Genomic DNA, 21,823 nt, shown 5'->3' on the forward strand with positions numbered 1-21,823 from the left:
TCTGGTATTTCCTTTCTATGTTTGTATGCTTTATTTCTTTTAATAAAAAGGTTTAAATACAAATAAAAAGGGCCAACGTTAGCCAGGACCAATCCTCATTAATTGCCCTATCTGTAGGGACTGGTATTGGATAAAAAACTGTTCTAACAGCATTTACTCCTACAGCACATTAAACTGTCAGTGGTCGCAATTCAGCCACATTTTCATCAGGTGTTGAATCATTTGGGCCATTTTTTCGTGAACAAGTCAAAGCCACACAACCATCAATAGTGCAATGGATTGTCTCTTAGGCGAGTCTTGAGGGTACTATTATCACCACAACATCCACTCTCCTACTGTCAAAAAAATTAACTTCCGCAATGTCACTTGAGCGGATTAAACTTACTTTAGGGATGCCCTGAAAGATTGTCAAAACAGTTTGCCTATTCAGGCAAATATTGTCCTTCAGTGGAAATATCCCTTTCAGGATGAGACTCAACCTATCCTCTTGCACTATATCATTGTTGTTGGCGTTCAAGAAAATCGAATGGTCCTTGGCGTAGTCTCTGAAGTACATATGTTACAGGATGTTGACTTATTCAACCCATTATTGCTCTAGATTTCATTTTTTGTTGGACTATTTGCTCATCGCTGGGGGAACCACCTAACACAACCATTGGTTGGAATATTCTCTCTGTAAATTCCACACCACCCCATGGTTCATTTATAAATCTCATATAAGGAGCTTGGAGAATAGGAAGTTGTGCAAACTGAGATTGATTGCTTAAAATGGCTCCTTTCGTTGATTCTCTCCCAGGATCCAAGACTCTTTTAAAATTGCCCTTAAAATTAGTTATTTTGCAATCTCAGTCTGCAAAAAATGATGTCTGATTAACTGTCCATGTTCTCAGGGAAACTCTGAACTTCAACCTCCATCTCCCCTGTTAAGGAGGCAATATCCATGGCAGTCTGTGCAGCACAACAGGCTATTTGTTTCTTCTCTCGACTGGATAATAATTGCTCGTTCACCTGATCCTTAGTCAGGAGATCTTTAAATTGTTATTTCTCTTTCTTACTGTTGCTGAACATTGGGGCTAAACAACTAACAGAGTTTTCCTTCAGTTTATTATTTGCTTTATGATCATCACTCTGCAGTGAGGAATTCATTAGTCTCAGTAGTCATAGGGGGCCCCTTTTCTCAATGTTACATTTTTGACAGGTAGAAACGCCCCCGGTTGTCCTTACCTCTGCCCCTTTTTGATATGGGTTTGAGTTCTTTTTGATATGGACTTTGATATCAATTAATTTTTATATGAAAATGTTTCGATATCAAATTTTATATAGATTTGATATCTGTTTTATACAAATGGATATATAAAGTGTGTTTGTCTACTTTGATACTGTTTGATGTAAAGTTTTATATCAAAATTATTTAAAGTGTATATCAAAATGTTTTTAATATGGGAAAGTGCGTGTGCGCTGTTGCTTGGTCAAGGGCATAGTGAGTTGTGAAAGTTAGACAGCGAGTGTTAGGGTTTGGTGACGCAGCGATAACAGGGGAGTGGGTTGGACCTTCATGGCGTCATCATTTTATATAGATTTGATATAATTGTACAACAGATTTTATGAAAAAGTCTGATATAAAAATGATATCAGATATTTTTAATATCGTAATTTCTTTTATATCTTTTTTATATCAAAATTTTTTTATATCAAAATGATATTGGATATTTTTTATATCACAATTATTTTGTCTATCACATTTTTTAAATATTTTTTATATCAACTTTTTTAAAATCAAAATATCGGATATTTTTATATCACAATTATTATTTTTTTATAAGCTTTGTTGATATCAATATTGTTTGATCAAAAACATTTTGCTATCAAAATTATAACCATATGTATATAAAAATGTTACATACATTTTATAGCAATCTTTTTTTTAATATCAAAATAATATGGATTTATAGAAAGGGCTGACATCAACAAAACAAAATCATATAAAAATTTAAAAATAATTGATATCAATTTTTGACAGCATTGTGAAGTTTCTGGGTCATGACCGGGTATGTCTGGGCACAGGGCCATTTTAACAGTTTTGGGGGCCCGGGGCACAGACAGCCTTGGGGGCCCCCCCACCCCTGGAACCCATGTTGCCCCCCGAAACCCATGTCCTACTCCCACCCCCCTCCAAACCCATGTCACCCCCCAGCGACACCCATGCCCCCTCCCGATGTGAAAAATGAAGGGATAACATATCGAGTCCAATTCAACAGATACTCCTCTAAGCTTTACATTGATTATATAGTTGTTAATAAAATATAAACATTATACATCTGTGATCTGTTTCCCCAAGAGGATGCTATATTAAGGACATTTCACTTTGTTTTTGTTTCGAATAATATATTAATTTGAAATATAATAAAGGAAAAGGATGTACGTAGATACATGGATGTATGTACCACACTTAGAGAACGGCAGCCATGTAAAAGGATATCATGAGAGGGGAGGCCTCTTTGATCACTGCATATGGCTTACACTCGGGTTATAAAGCCCTCATGACTGATGAGCGGGGAGCGATACTTCCTGCCGTCAATAAGCTTTGCATGTACCCCAAGGCAGCGGCCAGAGAGAGAGAGAGAGCAAAATAGAGCCCATCTCTCAATCTGACCAATCAACACTCTCCACAGCAACCATTACCTACCAGTCAAAAGATTACAACAACTCACCATAAAATGAGTGAGGCCAAGTAACATAAAAAGGCTGGGGCATCAATTTGCAATCAAGTAATCAATCGCCTTTCGTGCAATCAAGTTATCAACATTTTCCCATGATCTTGAACCCCATAAACAAGGCAAGGCAACAACACCAAAAGAAAAAATCTTTCAAGCCAAGGGTACATTTTCCACCTAACCCCTACCCACAAACTGCAGGTGCAATTCAAAAAACATACAAATTGCAGAATGACAGGAGGAACCCAAACTCAAGACATTTCTCCTAAATCACATTACATGGGAGGTTGGGGATGGGAGCTATAGATTTGAGGAGAATGTGTTTTCCACATTAGGGGAACAAACCAGGCTTAAGAGATGTTTTTTCATTTTCAACAATGTGCTCTTGTGCTGCATATACCTCCCACATTAACAGCTCTGTGTAATGTGCTATTAACATGATCCCTGGTTCCTCTTTCTAATGTATCCGAGGCATGCTTACATATGGGCCCAGAACACCCGGTCCTCTTCCTCCTTCGTTTGTTTAAAAGCCCATTCAATTCAGGAAAGGCACTGTCCTCCTGTGTACCCAATTATTACCTGCAAAAGAAGAAAGTTAGTCCCCCGGGAGAGCAAACTTTCCTCGCTGGGCCTCTGCTCTGATAATCGAATAATGTCACATTTACTGGGGGAAAACGGCCGCCGCACCAGTGCCCCCCAGTTGTGCAAACCCTGTCCGGGCTCTGTCCATAAAAAGAGGCCAGATTCTGTTTAGAATGATATGAGAAGTGAGCACACACATGTGAGGTGCCCCCACTTCTTGGCAGCTGTGTACTGGGAGGATAACAACCACTGATGGGGTCTTGTTCACTTTCACACCTTGTTAGCACTTAGGAGTGGTGAACCGACAGTTGACCTAGATTCGACCTGCTGCAACGTATCTGGGGAAGTGAGTGTGAGGTGCTCATGTGTGCAGTGGTGGCGTATGGGAAATTTCGAAAAGCGCAGGAAAACTATGGACTTCCATTACGGCAAAGGGTTACAAATGCACATGCTGCCTGGCACCAGTGAGCCAACTGAAGGTGCTGCCGCACCTGGTCAGATTTCCAGAGGTGCGCACTAGCCTTGGTGCTGTGGTGAAATTATGTGCACTGCACACATTGCTTGGACAACCTTTTTTTCACTGCGAGAGGAAAGCATCGGCGAATAATCATGCCTTGCACAATGTTTGTTTTGTGTGCAACCGTGCATAGTAATGAAGCTTCAACAAGGAAGAAGGGACTGAGAGAAGCGGGCACCCCAGACGTGAAAAGGGATTCATTCACTGCATTCCATGTGGAATAAATGGGGGTCCTCGCCTAACAGAGTGAAGATGTGAGATTCTGTGACAGTACCGTGGGCACGGCACTTAAGTGCTGTGCCCGTCAGGGCCGGTCTTACACCAGATTGCACCCCAGGCGGGAAGCATCGTTGGCGCCCGCCCACCACCGACTTGTGATCTCATGCATGTGTCATGGGCTCAGCAGCAGGAGTGGGGACTATGAGTTAACATAATTGTCAATGCTAGCATCTGTGGAATTTCCTGAACAGCAATAAGAGGGTAAAACACGAACAGGCCTGGTTATGTTAGTTTGCTTTTGCTCTTCATTTTTAGTAACAATGACCACTTTTCTGCTGTGACTCAGGTCAGAGAATCGACAATTTCAGATCTACAATAATGTCATTCGTATGACCTCAAACATTTAGCCACTCTTAAAAGGCGATGACCTGGTTTTTGAACAGTGTTACTCAAACCTACAAGAACAAGCACCAGCAACATACCCCCCGATAGCTGTACAAGCCCGTCTATCACAGCATTAAAATACATGCATTTATGCAATATTTATTGCATCAAATATTTCATGGGAAGTTAAATATATTTAGGAGGGACACACATAAACAATATCACTACTCCATGTGAGTGGTAAAGTCTACTTTAAACATATGCAGAGAGTTGACATGCATGTAGAATTCAACATAGCTCCCAATGTAAATGTTGGAGAGGTGGCATTCTAAAATTATGACATTACAATGTGGGCTTTACATTGAAACACACTGCAGTGCATTAGCGCGGCAGAGAAATGGCAGTTCGAGTATTGGGGTTTGTTTCATTCATGCTCGTGAACTCTCAAAATTCTTAAATGTTTCCTTCGTGATCACTCATTTTAGCTCCTGACAGCACCACGAAACTGTAAGATCGCAAAGAAAAATGATGTCTACCATCCCAACAAAAAACAAAAGCAATAAAATTCTTATAGGGTGCAAGGTAACCTTTTCTTTTGACTCGTTAAGATTACTTTTTGCAAATTACTAGTCGCGTGCTGCTTGAATAACAGCGCCCTGTGCTCATTGTGCAGTGTATAGTCGAATTTTCAAGGGACTTGGAGTACTGTGGATATCAGGGGCAGCATCTCCAGTGTACCCCAATCGTAGTGTGCTTTGCCTTCCGCCCCCAACCCCCAGCCTTGCAGCCCTGCGCTTTTTCACAATCTCCATTATGGTAAAGAACATTGTCCCGAGCTTGGGAGAGAAATGGACTATGCAGAAGGAGCTGCCTGCCTGGGGTGTGTTTAGCTGCTTGTGTGTCAAATGCAGAAACGGGTGGCATCAAGAGCCCCACGTTCTGAAACATCTTTTGCGCACTGGTTGGTCAGACGACAGAAAGTGTGAGCAGGTGATTCCCCAACACTTGAACCATTCTTTAGAGACCTGGCTTTGATTAATGTGGCGTTATCTAGTCATGGCCATTTAAAATAAATAAAACGCCTATGCAGCAATAGGCCTCCCCTGCGAGGATGGGAGCAGGAGGAAAGAAGTGTGCTTGCCTCGGCAGGATGTAGTTACTGCTGGCCGGGGCCGACAACACCAGCCAGCCCCAAGCAATCCTCACTTCACTGTCATTGTCAGTGCGCGCGCAGAGCCTAGAGGAGGGCATGCCGCACGTGCGCCCATGGGCCTGGCTGGTGCCAGCGGCGCCGGCTCCACCCGGGGCTGGGGGAAGTGAATAAAGCCACAAATATTGCTCATTTATTTGCCAATTGCACTGCCCTGCCTGAGGGCCGAAGCTGCAACTTGCAGCAGTGCCAGTGGTAGAATACATGTGGGCCAAGGCTGCAGCTTGCAGCAGTGCCAGTGGTAGAATACATGTGTAACATCGTTTCCTAACATTATAAAAATGAACAGGCACACTCACTTTTATAATGTTAGGAAATGAACATGTTACACGTGTATTCTAGCACTGCCCTGCCTGAGGGCCGAGGCTGCAGCCTGCAGCAGTGCCAGTGGTAGAATACATGTGTAACACGTTCGTTTCCTAACATTATAAAAATGAACAGGCACATTCACTTTTATAATGTTAGGAAATGAACGTGTTACACGTGTATTCTAGCAATGCCCTGCCTGAGGGCCGAGGCTGCAGGCTGCAGCAGTGCCAGTTGTAGAATACATGTGTAACACGTTCGTTTCCTAACATTATTAAAATGAACAGGCACATTCACTTTTATAATGTTAGGAAATGAACGTGTTACATGTGTATTCTAGCACTGCCCTGCCTGAGGGCCGAGACTGCAGCCTGCAGCAGTGCCAGTGGTAGAATACATGTGCATACATGCCAACATTCTGTGACCAAAAATCTGTAGGAATCTTAAGGTTTAAAAAATATTGAAAAAAATCGGTATTTGTTGCCACTAAATCGGTAGGCGGTAGGACTGCTTAAAAAGCGGTATCCTACCGCCTAAATTGGTAGGGTTGGCAAGTATGTAGCAGGTGCCGAAGAGCAGGGCGCTGCGTTGTGCAGCTACGCTGAAGAAATAGCATATTGCACTTGCAGGCAGGTGGAAGTGGCGAGATTCGCGCAGGACAGGGCTGAAACGGGCGGTTTCCCCCAGCTCCTGGCGCAAGCTCACACCTGCCAGAACTCATTCGGAGGAGTGGCTCGCCATTGCTTCAGCGGCTCGCCACAGCATGTAGCTGAGGTACGGTGAACCATGTGGGTGTTGATATCCAGAAGTTCTGGAGCGGATCTCACGGGTGCCTCTGACAGTCTGGGGAGGTTGCACTGGCGCACTGGTCTGATAACTGCTGCCAGTAAGAACACACCATTATAAAAGCAGCAGCTTGGACACATCCCCACTGAAGAACATTCCTCGGATTCTGTGTACTTGCTCACCCTGCAACCATGGCCGAACAGGCTGCTGAATCCAGGCCAAAAAAATAAAAATAAAAAAAATAAAAAAATACAAAATTAAATAAAATAAATCGGTATTTCTTGCCACTAAATCGGTAGGCGTAGGACTGCTTAAAAAGAGGTTTCCTACCGCCTAAATCGGTAGGGTTGGCAAGTATGCATGTGTAACACGTTTGTTTCCTAACATTATAAAAATGAACAGGCACAGTCACTTTTATAATGTTAGGAAATGAACGTGTTACACGTGTATTCTAGCACTGCCCTGCCTGAGGGCCGAGGCTGCAGCCTGCAGCAGTGCGGGTTACACGTGTATTCTAGCACTGCCCTGCCTGAGGGCCGAGGCTGCAGCCTGCAGCAGTGCCAGTGGTAGAATACATGTGTAACACTAAAACGAAGAGAAGCCCTCCTCTAGCGCTTCTCCAAAATTAAATGTTATAATATAGAGACTTTCTCGTTTTTAGGTTCCATTTGTCATTTTTATTCAGAATTCTATTGTGCTGTAAACAAATAGGGATTCCTTTTTACATCTTGAACATAACATATAAGTTGATGGGAAGACAAAAGAATGCAAAATTTAAATTGGTTTAAAGTTTTTCGTTGAGTTCACTAAGTTGCTGTGTCCCACGTTGTCACTTGAAAGTTGCGAAGCCTTAGTATAATTCACTCGACATTTGGGTTGATGGAGAGACAAAAGAATTCAAAATTTAGATTGGTTCTAAGTTTTTAGTTGAATTCACTAAGTTGCTGTATCCCACGTTGTCACTAGAAAATTACGAAGCCCTAGTTTAATTCACTAGGCAGTATTGGCCTCAATTTGAATTGGTTCAAAGTTTAGTCAATGTTGTCTTCACGTTGTTGCTCGAAAATTGCGAAGCCCTAGTTTAATTCACTAGGTAATATTATCCTCATTCACTAGGTAATATTATCCTCAACACGTGTTTCTCCGCCACATGGTTTATGGCGGTTCTTCAGGAGGAATTTGTAGGTAGATAGGCAAATGGAAAGATCTGAGAGGAAAAAGGTGGGAATAAAGAAAAAAATGGGCAATTTTGAACAGAGTGTTTTATGTTGACGTTTATACAGTCAATGTTGAGTTAGATACTTACAACTAAATATCAAATCTTGTTCATGTATATGATGGTTCCTTTGATGTAGGTAATATTATTAATTCCATCCGGTTTGGTCTGAAAGAGTGAAGAGCATCTAGTTTATATTTGTATCTCTGGGTCAAAGGTACTTTCCAAAAAAATCTAGTCATAATCATCCTTATTTGTTATACTTCAATAGTTCAGTATTATCTTCATGTACAACTGATTCCTGGATTCTGACAATGTAAATGAACTCATATGTTGCCTTGGAACAGTACGGTTTGGTTTAGTATCTAAGTTTGCTTGTGCGGACTTTGAACTTAAAGACTGTTCGAAGCAACGAAGTTAGTCTAAATACCAAGTTTTCTTAAGAGTTGTAAATAGTTGTAAAAGACCTTGCTTACCATGTGAACGGTGTTTTCCTCGCTCTCTCGATACTGTCTGATGTGGTCAGTGAACTCCACATGTTGTGAATGGGTTTCACATAGAGTCGCGTGCGGAGTGACGTCATGCGTGTGTCGCGTGCGGAATGACGTCATTCGCACGTTGCATCACGTGATGACTTCACGCGCACGTATCTAATGGTTGTTTATATTTTTAAGAGCGCCATATTTGCTCGATCCAATTCTAGTGTTCCTGTAGCCTTGTATTTGTTGCAAAATTTACAAAGTAATATAGAGGTAAATATCTCTTATTATGATTTACAAAAAATGACATATCTCCTGGTCTGTGTTAAGACCTGTATGGCAAGTGTCCATCATACAAATCCATCTTGCTTCTTGTTGTCGAAGTCTTAATTGTAGATTCCCTCCTCTTGGGGCCGGTTTCAATTTTACTATTCCGTAGAATTTTATCTGACTGATCTGAGAAGGATGATGTGATTCTGTGAAATGATTGGCTATTGGTGATCTTGTATCTCTGTTGGTAATAGCCCTGATATGTTCACTGATTCTTGTCTTGAGTTTTCTGATCGTGCTCCCAATGTATAATTTTTTGCATGCGCACTGAATGATATATATAACAAATTGACTATTGCAATTGATCAGCTGTTGTATGGTGAAGTTGGTGCCGTTGGGTTTGATGACGGTTGTTTTACCATTTTCTGCATATTGGCACATGGAGCATTGACCACATTTGTAATAGCCTTTGATAGGTTTTTGAAGCCACATTGTTTGTATAGTGGATTTTTCATCAGGATATTTCAACTTAAAATGTGACGGACTGAGCATTTTTTTGAGATTGCTTGCTTTCTTGAAAGTGATGGTAGGTTTGACTTCCAGGATCGGTGTAAGGTCAGAATCTGATTTAAGGATGTTCCAGTATTTGCTAAGAATTTTCCGAATGATTGAATTGTTAGAACTATAGTTCGTGGTAAAATTGATGGTTCTGTGTGGATCGATCACAGTTTTGTCGATTTTGGGTCTTACTTGTAACAACGATTGTCTGGTCCTAGTTGAAGATTTCTGATAGCTGTTTTTGATAAGTTTGTTTGGGTATCCTCTGGAGATGAATTTGCTCATTGTGGATGTTACTTTCTGTTTGAAATCATCAGTTTTTGAACAGTTTCTTTTGACCCTTAGTATTTCACCATAAGGTATATTGTAGATGATGTGTTTGGGGTGGCTGCTTGAAGCATGTAGTAGACTGTTAACAGATGTAGGTTTAGTGTACAGTGTTGTACAGATGGTATTGTTATCGATATAGAAGGTGATGTCCAAAAAGTTGATTGAAGTTTGACTGTATTCTGTGGTTAGTTTCAAATTATAGGTGTTGTGATTTAGATAGTTGAAATAATCTTTAAATGCTGTTAATGGTCCGTTCCAAATCAAAAAGATGTCATCAATGTATCTGGCCCAAAAAATTATGTTGTTTAGGTGTGTGAATGATTGATGTTGCCAGGCAAATTCTATCTCAAAATGGCCCATGTAGAGATTGGCATATGATGGCGCATATTTTGCTCCCATGGCTGTGCCTTGTATTTGTCGATAGAGAGTGTTGTTAAAGATGAAAATGTTGTTTTGAAGGGTAAATTGCAACATTTCTAAAATCATATTGTTGTGATCGTTGAGAGATATAGATCGTGTTTTCAAGAAGTATTCTGTAGTTAGAAGTCCTTTTTCATGCAAGATGCTTGTATAAAGTGCTGTTACATCCATTGTAACTAGCCAATAGTTGTCATTCCAAGGTATATTGTCGATCAATTGGATAATGTGCGTGGTGTCTCTGATGTATGATGCCAATGAATTTGCTAATGGTTGAAGCTGATGATCTATATATTCTGAAATGTGCTCTGTGATTGATCCAATACCATTAATGATTGGTCTGCTTGTTGGTAGGTTGATGTATTTCTTATGAATCTTAGGTAGAAAATATATTGTTGGAGTAATCGGATTAGTTGTGATCATATATCGGTATTCATCTTCATTAAGTAGTTCCAAGTCTTTCCAATGACTGCTCATGGTTTTCCATTGTTCGCTGATTTTGATGAATGGGTTTTCTTTGATTTTTTCATAACATTTATGATCTTTTAGATGGGTGAGTGCCATGTGTATATAGTCTTCTGTGTTGAGTAGCACAATGTTTCCGCCTTTGTCTGATGATTTTATGGTAATCTCAGGATTGTTCTTGAGATTATTTAATGCTTGACTTTGGTTGGGTGTGAGATTATTCCTTATCTTGAGTTTTGCATGTTGGTTCATTTTATTGTTGATGTAGATGTCTCTGAGTTCTTTTTGAACTACTTTGCAGAAAGTATCAATAACATTTTCTGGAGGTAAGATTGGTGTGAATTTGGATTTTTCTTTAAGTTTGGTTTCTTGTGCTAATCCCAATGGTATATTTTGTTCTTCCATGAACTTCTCCTTAGTATAGGGATCTGTCTCATCATTGATGTTAAGAAGATCGACTGTGAGTTCCACATGTTTAACTGTTAATTCCGATGGTACTGGTGTTATTTCAGTGGTGTGTCTTTTGATTTCCATATTTGCAAAATATTTCTTTAGTTTGAGTTTTCTACAAAAACTGTGGAGATCAACTACTGTGTTGAAATAATCATAATTACGACCTGGACAAAAGGTGAGTCCTTTATTAAGTGCTTGAATTAGTGGTGTCGTTAGTTCCAAACTTGAAAGGTTGATGACTAGGTCTTCCGTTGGGGTAATGGGGTCTGAGATCTGGTCTGTACTCTTGTTTTTTCTTCTATGTTTGCGTTTGATTCCTCCTCTCTTGCCACGTTTGGTTTTGGTAGAAGAGTCATAATAGGGTTTCTTTTTCCTGGTGCTGAATAATTCCTCATATATTTTTGTTGTTGAAATTCCTCTAAAAAAGAGGAAGAGGATCCAAATGAATTGTATTGGGATTCTTTGTTCCTGTTGGGAATTGTCATTTGAGATGCAGTGGGCAAGATTGATGGAGGTACGCTTCTTTCTTCCAATTCACTATCACTCACTGTGTCCGTATCTGAGGAAAGAGGAGTTGTAGCTGTTTTTTGTAGCTTGATGTATGCTGATCTGCCCCTTGATGTTGTTGTAGGTCTTTTATTGAATGTATAGACTCTTTTGAATTTATAGTCTAGTTCATCTCGCAAAAATTGTCTCTGTTTTTTAATCTTGATATCTGATGCGTATTTATCTATGATTTCATCTAGAATTTCATAATTCTTAAAAGTTTTCTCAGGAATATTTAGTTTTTCGATATTTTCTTTCACTTTGGTGATTTCTTGTATTAGCCGAATATGTTTTACTTTGGCATATTTGATTAATCTATGTATCATTTCGTTGGATGTGGTGGTAAGTAGTTGTTCCCAATCTTTGATCTCTTCTATATCGTCGTCTTCAAATGGAGGAAATATACAGACTCTTAGTCCTCGTGGTATGCGTCCTATCTGAAGGTATTTGTCTAAAGATTTGATTTCCCACCAGCAAGTAAGTTCTTGTTTGAGAAGTTTTTCTTGGGTTAAGAATAATTGTCTTAATGATGTATTATTGCTATCCGGTTTGGTTGTTGGATTTTCTGATAATCCCGAAAAGATGAGTTCCGCTTCTTCCTCTCGTTTTTCATAGTTCCTAATCATAGTGTCCTGACTGATGATATCGCTTATTGAGTTTCTCCTTTTAGAGCTGCCCACTGCTGACAGAATATATTGAGAAAGACTTTTTCAACCTTAGAAACAGTGTTAGCGCTCTGATGGAGAAGTGTAGCTAAATTGAATATGAAAAAAAGTAGAGATGCTGCAAATGGAGGGATGCCACAGAGGTTGACCTGGGCTTGGACAAAACTAAAACGAAGAGAAGCCCTCCTCTAGCGCTTCTCCAAAATTAAATGTTATAATATAGAGACTTTCTCGTTTTTAGGTTCCATTTGTCATTTTTATTCAGAATTCTATTGTGCTGTAAACAAATAGGGATTCCTTTTTACATCTTGAACATAACATATAAGTTGATGGGAAGACAAAAGAATGCAAAATTTAAATTGGTTTAAAGTTTTTCGTTGAGTTCACTAAGTTGCTGTGTCCCACGTTGTCACTTGAAAGTTGCGAAGCCTTAGTATAATTCACTCGACATTTGGGTTGATGGAGGGACAAAAGAATTCAAAATTTAGATTGGTTCTAAGTTTTTAGTTGAATTCACTAAGTTGCTGTATCCCACGTTGTCACTAGAAAATTACGAAGCCCTAGTTTAATTCACTAGGCAGTATTGGCCTCAATTTGAATTGGTTCAAAGTTTAGTCAATGTTGTCTTCACGTTGTTGCTCGAAAATTGCGAAGCCCTAGTTTAATTCACTAGGTAATATTATCCTCATTCACTAGGTAATATTATCCTCAACACGTGTTTCTCCGCCACATGGTTTATGGCGGTTCTTCAGGAGGAATTTGTAGGTAGATAGGCAAATGGAAAGATCTGAGAGGAAAAAGGTGGGAATAAAGAAAAAAATGGGCAATTTTGAACAGAGTGTTTTATGTTGACGTTTATACAGTCAATGTTGAGTTAGATACTTACAACTAAATATCAAATCTTGTTCATGTATATGATGGTTCCTTTGATGTAGGTAATATTATTAATTCCATCCGGTTTGGTCTGAAAGAGTGAAGAGCATCTAGTTTATATTTGTATCTCTGGGTCAAAGGTACTTTCCAAAAAAATCTAGTCATAATCATCCTTATTTGTTATACTTCAATAGTTCAGTATTATCTTCATGTACAACTGATTCCTGGATTTTGACAATGTAAATGAACTCATATGTTGCCTTGGAACAGTACGGTTTGGTTTAGTATCTAAGTTTGCTTGTGCGGACTTTGAACTTAAAGACTGTTCGAAGCAACGAAGTTAGTCTAAATACCAAGTTTTCTTAAGAGTTGTAAATAGTTGTAAAAGACCTTGCTTACCATGTGAACGGTGTTTTCCTCGCTCTCTCGATACTGTCTGATGTGGTCAGTGAACTCCACATGTTGTGAATGGGTTTCACATAGAGTCGCGTGCGGAGTGACGTCATGCGTGTGTCGCGTGCGGAATGACGTCATTCGCACGTTGCATCACGTGATGACTTCACGCGCACGTATCTAATGGTTGTTTATATTTTTAAGAGCGCCATATTTGCTCGATCCAATTCTAGTGTTCCTGTAGCCTTGTATTTGTTGCAAAATTTACAAAGTAATATAGAGGTAAATATCTCTTATTATGATTTACAAAAAATGACATATCTCCTGGTCTGTGTTAAGACCTGTATGGCAAGTGTCCATCATACAAATCCATCTTGCTTCTTGTTGTCGAAGTCTTAATTGTAGATTCCCTCCTCTTGGGGCCGGTTACAATTTTACTATTCCGTAGAATTTTATCTGACTGATCTGAGAAGGATGATGTGATTCTGTGAAATGATTGGCTATTGGTGATCTTGTATCTCTGTTGGTAATAGCCCTGATATGTTCACTGATTCTTGTCTTGAGTTTTCTGATCGTGCTCCCAATGTATAATTTTTTGCATGCGCACTGAATGATATATATAACAAATTGACTATTGCAATTGATCAGCTGTTGTATGGTGAAGTTGGTGCCGTTGGGTTTGATGACGGTTGTTTTACCATTTTCTGCATATTGGCACATGGAGCATTGACCACATTTGTAATAGCCTTTGATAGGTTTTTGAAGCCACATTGTTTGTATAGTGGATTTTTCATCAGGATATTTCAACTTAAAATGTGACGGACTGAGCATTTTTTTGAGATTGCTTGCTTTCTTGAAAGTGATGGTAGGTTTGACTTCCAGGATCGGTGTAAGGTCAGAATCTGATTTAAGGATGTTCCAGTATTTGCTAAGAATTTTCCGAATGATTGAATTGTTAGAACTATAGTTCGTGGTAAAATTGATGGTTCTGTGTGGATCGATCACAGTTTTGTCGATTTTGGGTCTTACTTGTAACAACGATTGTCTGGTCCTAGTTGAAGATTTCTGATAGCTGTTTTTGATAAGTTTGTTTGGGTATCCTCTGGAGATGAATTTGCTCATTGTGGATGTTACTTTCTGTTTGAAATCATCAGTTTTTGAACAGTTTCTTTTGACCCTTAGTATTTCACCATAAGGTATATTGTAGATGATGTGTTTGGGGTGGCTGCTTGAAGCATGTAGTAGACTGTTAACAGATGTAGGTTTAGTGTACAGTGTTGTACAGATGGTATTGTTATCGATATAGAAGGTGATGTTATGTTGTTTAGGTGTGTGAATTCAGTGCGCATGCAAAAAATTATACATTGGGAGCACGATCAGAAAACTCAAGACAAGAATCAGTGAACATATCAGGGCTATTACCAACAGAGATACAAGATCACCAATAGCCAATCATTTCACAGAATCACATCATCCTTCTCAGATCAGTCAGATAAAATTCTACGGAATAGTAAAATTGAAACCGGCCCCAAGAGGAGGGAATCTACAATTAAGACTTCGACAACAAGAAGCAAGATGGATTTGTATGATGGACACTTGCCATACAGGTCTTAACACAGACCAGGAGATATGTCATTTTTTGTAAATCATAATAAGAAATATTTACCTCTATATTACTTTGTAAATTTTGCAACAAATACAAGGCTACAGGAACACTAGAATTGGATCGAGCAAATATGGCGCTCTTAAAAATATAAACAACCATTAGATACGTGCGCGTGAAGTCATCACGTGATGCAACGTGCGAATGACGTCATTCCGCACGCGACACACGCATGACGTCACTCCGCACGCGACTCTATGTGAAACCCATTCACAACATGTGGAGTTCACTGACCACATCAGACAGTATCGAGAGAGCGAGGAAAACACCGTTCACATGGTAAGCAAGGTCTTTTACAACTATTTACAACTCTTAAGAAAACTTGGTATTTAGACTAACTTCGTTGCTTCGAACAGTCTTTAAGTTCAAAGTCCGCACAAGCAAACTTAGATACTAAACCAAACCGTACTGTTCCAAGGCAACATATGAGTTCATTTACATTGTCAAAATCCAGGAATCAGTTGTACATGAAGATAATACTGAACTATTGAAGTATAACAAATAAGGATGATTATGACTAGATTTTTTTGGAAAGTACCTTTGACCCAGAGATACAAATATAAACTAGATGCTCTTCACTCTTTCAGACCAAACCGGATGGAATTAATAACATTACCTACATCAAAGGAACCATCATATACATGAACAAGATTTGATATTTAGTTGTAAGTATCTAACTCAACATTGACTGTATAAACGTCAACATAAAACACTCTGTTCAAAATTGCCCATTTTTTTCTTTATTCCCACCTTTTTCCTCTCAGATCTTTCCATTTGCCTATCTACCTACAAATTCCTCCTGAAGAACCGCCATAAACCATGTGGCGGAGAAACACGTGTTGAGGATAATATTACCTAGTGAATGAGGATAATATTACCTAGTGAATTAAACTAGGGCTTCGCAATTTTCGAGCAACAACGTGAAGACAACATTGACTAAACTTTGAACCAATTCAAATTGAGGCCAATACTGCCTAGTGAATTAAACTAGGGCTTCGTAATTTTCTAGTGACAACGTGGGATACAGCAACTTAGTGAATTCAACTAAAAACTTAGAACCAATCTAAATTTTGAATTCTTTTGTCTCTCCATCAACCCAAATGTCGAGTGAATTATACTAAGGCTTCGCAACTTTCAAGTGACAACGTGGGACACAGCAACTTAGTGAACTCAACGAAAAACTTTAAACCAATTTAAATTTTGCATTCTTTTGTCTTCCCATCAACTTATATGTTATGTTCAAGATGTAAAAAGGAATCCCTATTTGTTTACAGCACAATAGAATTCTGAATAAAAATGACAAATGGAACCTAAAAACGAGAAAGTCTCTATATTATAACATTTAATTTTGGAGAAGCGCTAGAGGAGGGCTTCTCTTCGTTTTAGTTTTGTCCAAGCCCAGGTCAACCTCTGTGGCATCCCTCCATTTGCAGCATCTCTACTTTTTTTCATATTCAATTTAGCTACACTTCTCCATCAGAGCGCTAACACTGTTTCTAAGGTTGAAAAAGTCTTTCTCAATATATTCTGTCAGCAGTGGGCAGCTCTAAAAGGAGAAACTCAATAAGCGATATCATCAGTCAGGACACTATGATTAGGAACTATGAAAAACGAGAGGAAGAAGCGGAACTCATCTTTTCGGGATTATCAGAAAATCCAACAACCAAACCGGATAGCAATAATACATCATTAAGACAATTATTCTTAACCCAAGAAAAACTTCTCAAACAAGAACTTACTTGCTGGTGGGAAATCAAATCTTTAGACAAATACCTTCAGATAGGACGCATACCACGAGGACTAAGAGTCTGTATATTTCCTCCATTTGAAGACGACGATATAGAAGAGATCAAAGATTGGGAACAACTACTTACCACCACATCCAACGAAATGATACATAGATTAATCAAATATGCCAAAGTAAAACATATTCGGCTAATACAAGAAATCACCAAAGTGAAAGAAAATATTGAAAAACTAAATATTCCTGAGAAAACTTTTAAGAATTATGAAATTCTAGATGAAATCATAGATAAATACGCATCAGATATCAAGATTAAAAAACAGAGACAATTTTTGCGAGATGAACTAGACTATAAATTCAAAAGAGTCTATACATTCAATAAAAGACCTACAACAACATCAAGGGGCAGATCAGCATACATCAAGCTACAAAAAACAGCTACAACTCCTCTTTCCTCAGATACGGACACAGTGAGTGATAGTGAATTGGAAGAAAGAAGCGTACCTCCATCAATCTTGCCCACTGCATCTCAAATGACAATTCCCAACAGGAACAAAGAATCCCAATACAATTCATTTGGATCCTCTTCCTCTTTTGTAGAGGAATTTCAACAACAAAAATATATGAGGAATTATTCAGCACCAGGAAAAAGAAACCCTATTATGACTCTTCTACCAAAACCAAACGTGGCAAGAGAGGAGGAATCAAACGCAAACATAGAAGAAAAAACAAGAGTACAGACCAGATCTCAGACCCCATTACCCCAACGGAAGACCTAGTCATCAACCTTTCAAGTTTGGAACTAACGACACCACTAATTCAAGCACTTAATAAAGGACTCACCTTTTGTCCAGGTCGTAATTATGATTATTTCAACACAGTAGTTGATCTCCACAGTTTTTGTAGAAAACTCAAACTAAAGAAATATTTTGCAAATATGGAAATCAAAAGACACACCACTGAAATAACACCAGTACCATCGGAATTAACAGTTAAACATGTGGAACTCACAGTCGATCTTCTTAACATCAATGATGAGACAGATCCCTATACTAAGGAGAAGTTCATGGAAGAACAAAATATACCATTGGGATTAGCACAAGAAACCAAACTTAAAGAAAAATCCAAATTCACACCAATCTTACCTCCAGAAAATGTTATTGATACTTTCTGCAAAGTAGTTCAAAAAGAACTCAGAGACATCTACATCAACAATAAAATGAACCAACATGCAAAACTCAAGATAAGGAATAATCTCACACCCAACCAAAGTCAAGCATTAAATAATCTCAAGAACAATCCTGAGATTACCATAAAATCATCAGACAAAGGCGGAAACATTGTGCTACTCAACACAGAAGACTATATACACATGGCACTCACCCATCTAAAAGATCATAAATGTTATGAAAAAATCAAAGAAAACCCATTCATCAAAATCAGCGAACAATGGAAAACCATGAGCAGTCATTGGAAAGACTTGGAACTACTTAATGAAGATGAATACCGATATATGATCACAACTAATCCGATTACTCCAACAATATATTTTCTACCTAAGATTCATAAGAAATACATCAACCTACCAACAAGCAGACCAATCATTAATGGTATTGGATCAATCACAGAGCACATTTCAGAATATATAGATCATCAGCTTCAACCATTAGCAAATTCATTGGCATCATACATCAGAGACACCACGCACATTATCCAATTGATCGACAATATACCTTGGAATGACAACTATTGGCTAGTTACAATGGATGTAACAGCACTTTATACAAGCATCTTGCATGAAAAAGGACTTCTAACTACAGAATACTTCTTGAAAACACGATCTATATCTCTCAACGATCACAACAATATGATTTTAGAAATGTTGCAATTTACCCTTCAAAACAACATTTTCATCTTTAACAACACTCTCTATCGACAAATACAAGGCACAGCCATGGGAGCAAAATATGCGCCATCATATGCCAATCTCTACATGGGCCATTTTGAGATAGAATTTGCCTGGCAACATCAATCATTCACACACCTAAACAACATAATTTTTTGGGCCAGATACATTGATGACATCTTTTTGATTTGGAACGGACCATTAACAGCATTTAAAGATTATTTCAACTATCTAAATCACAACACCTATAATTTGAAACTAACCACAGAATACAGTCAAACTTCAATCAACTTTTTGGACATCACCTTCTATATCGATAACAATACCATCTGTACAACACTGTACACTAAACCTACATCTGTTAACAGTCTACTACATGCTTCAAGCAGCCAACCCAAAACACATCATCTACAATATACCTTATGGTGAAATACTAAGGGTCAAAAGAAACTGTTCAAAAACTGATGATTTCAAACAGAAAGTAACATCCACAATGAGCAAATTCATCTCCAGAGGATACCCAAACAAACTTATCAAAAACAGCTATCAGAAATCTTCAACTAGGACCAGACAATCGTTGTTACAAGTAAGACCCAAAATCGACAAAACTGTGATCGATCCACACAGAACCATCAATTTTACCACGAACTATAGTTCTAACAATTCAATCATTCGGAAAATTCTTAGCAAATACTGGAACATCCTTAAATCAGATTCTGAGCTTACACCGATCCTGGAAGTCAAACCTACCATCACTTTCAAGAAAGCAAGCAATCTCAAAAAAATGCTCAGTCCGTCACATTTTGAGTTGAAATATCCTGATGAAAAATCCACTATACAAACAATGTGGCTTCAAAAACCTATCAAAGGCTATTACAAATGTGGTCAATGCTCCATGTGCCAATATGCAGAAAATGGTAAAACAACCGTCATCAAACCCAACGGCACCAACTTCACCATACAACAGCTGATCAATTGCAATAGTCAATTTGTTATATATATCATTCAGTGCGCATGCAAAAAATTATACATTGGGAGCACGATCAGAAAACTCAAGACAAGAATCAGTGAACATATCAGGGCTATTACCAACAGAGATACAAGATCACCAATAGCCAATCATTTCACAGAATCACATCATCCTTCTCAGATCAGTCAGATAAAATTCTACGGAATAGTAAAATTGAAACCGGCCCCAAGAGGAGGGAATCTACAATTAAGACTTCGACAACAAGAAGCAAGATGGATTTGTATGATGGACACTTGCCATACAGGTCTTAACACAGACCAGGAGATATGTCATTTTTTGTAAATCATAATAAGAGATATTTACCTCTATATTACTTTGTAAATTTTGCAACAAATACAAGGCTACAGGAACACTAGAATTGGATCGAGCAAATATGGTGCTCTTAAAAATATAAACAACCATTAGATACGTGCGCGTGAAGTCATCACGTGATGCAACGTGCGAATGACGTCATTCCGCACGCGACACACGCATGACGTCACTCCGCACGCGACTCTATGTGAAACCCATTCACAACATGTGGAGTTCACTGACCACATCAGACAGTATCGAGAGAGCGAGGAAAACACCGTTCACATGGTAAGCAAGGTCTTTTACAACTATTTACAACTCTTAAGAAAACTTGGTATTTAGACTAACTTCGTTGCTTCGAACAGTCTTTAAGTTCAAAGTCCGCACAAGCAAACTTAGATACTAAACCAAACCGTACTGTTCCAAGGCAACATATGAGTTCATTTACATTGTCAAAATCCAGGAATCAGTTGTACATGAAGATAATACTGAACTATTGAAGTATAACAAATAAGGATGATTATGACTAGATTTTTTTGGAAAGTACCTTTGACCCAGAGATACAAATATAAACTAGATGCTCTTCACTCTTTCAGACCAAACCGGATGGAATTAATAATATTACCTACATCAAAGGAACCATCATATACATGAACAAGATTTGATATTTAGTTGTAAGTATCTAACTCAACATTGACTGTATAAACGTCAACATAAAACACTCTGTTCAAAATTGCCCATTTTTTTCTTTATTCCCACCTTTTTCCTCTCAGATCTTTCCATTTGCCTATCTACCTACAAATTCCTCCTGAAGAACCGCCATAAACCATGTGGCGGAGAAACACGTGTTGAGGATAATATTACCTAGTGAATGAGGATAATATTACCTAGTGAATTAAACTAGGGCTTCGCAATTTTCGAGCAACAACGTGAAGACAACATTGACTAAACTTTGAACCAATTCAAATTGAGGCCAATACTGCCTAGTGAATTAAACTAGGGCTTCGTAATTTTCTAGTGACAACGTGGGATACAGCAACTTAGTGAATTCAACTAAAAACTTAGAACCAATCTAAATTTTGAATTCTTTTGTCTCTCCATCAACCCAAATGTCGAGTGAATTATACTAAGGCTTCGCAACTTTCAAGTGACAATGTGGGACACAGCAACTTAGTGAACTCAACGAAAAACTTTAAACCAATTTAAATTTTGCATTCTTTTGTCTTCCCATCAACTTATATGTTATGTTCAAGATGTAAAAAGGAATCCCTATTTGTTTACAGCACAATAGAATTCTGAATAAAAATGACTAATGGAACCTAAAAACGAGAAAGTCTCTATATTATAACATTTAATTTTGGAGAAGCGCTAGAGGAGGGCTTCTCTTCGTTTTAGTTTTGTCCAAGCCCAGGTCAACCTCTGTGGCATCCCTCCATTTGCAGCATCTCTACTTTTTTTCATATTCAATTTAGCTACACTTCTCCATCAGAGCGCTAACACTGTTTCTAAGGTTGAAAAAGTCTTTCTCAATACATGTGTAACACGTTCGTTTCCTAACATTATTAAAATGAACAGGCACATTCACTTTTATAATGTTAGGAAATGAACGTGTTACACATGTATTCTAGCACTGCCCTGCCTGAGGGCCGAGGCTGCAGCCTGCAGCAGTGCCAGTGGTAGAATACATGTGTAACACGTTCGTTTCCTAGCATTATTAAAATGAACAGGCCCATTCACTTTTATAATGTTAGGAAATTAACGTGTTAAACGTGTATTCTAGCACTGCCATGCCTGAGGGCCGAGGCT

The 21,823-nt window shown here is 38.6% G+C and overlaps 1 protein-coding gene and 2 long non-coding RNA genes across 5 annotated transcripts in view; 2 read left to right on the forward strand and 1 right to left on the reverse strand.

The window, feature by feature from the left end:
• LOC138472450 (polycystin-2-like protein 1) overlaps positions 1-21,823 on the forward strand; it is a 2,384,383-nt gene that overhangs the window by 709,468 nt on the left and 1,653,092 nt on the right. The window lies entirely within an intron of this gene.
• LOC138473673 (uncharacterized) lies at positions 7,366-8,225 on the reverse strand. Its single transcript, XR_011268844.1, has 2 exons — positions 8,025-8,225; positions 7,366-7,925 (listed from the first exon to the last, which is right to left on the reverse strand). It is a non-coding gene; the product is annotated as an uncharacterized lncRNA (long non-coding RNA).
• On the forward strand, positions 15,423-16,370 carry LOC138473674 (uncharacterized). Its single transcript, XR_011268845.1, has 2 exons — positions 15,423-15,711; positions 15,811-16,370. It is a non-coding gene; the product is annotated as an uncharacterized lncRNA (long non-coding RNA).

Source organism: Ambystoma mexicanum, chromosome 8 (genome assembly GCF_040938575.1).
Source record: "Ambystoma mexicanum isolate Mex_15411 chromosome 8, UKY_AmexF1_1, whole genome shotgun sequence".
Lineage (NCBI taxonomy): Eukaryota > Metazoa > Chordata > Amphibia > Caudata > Ambystomatidae > Ambystoma > Ambystoma mexicanum.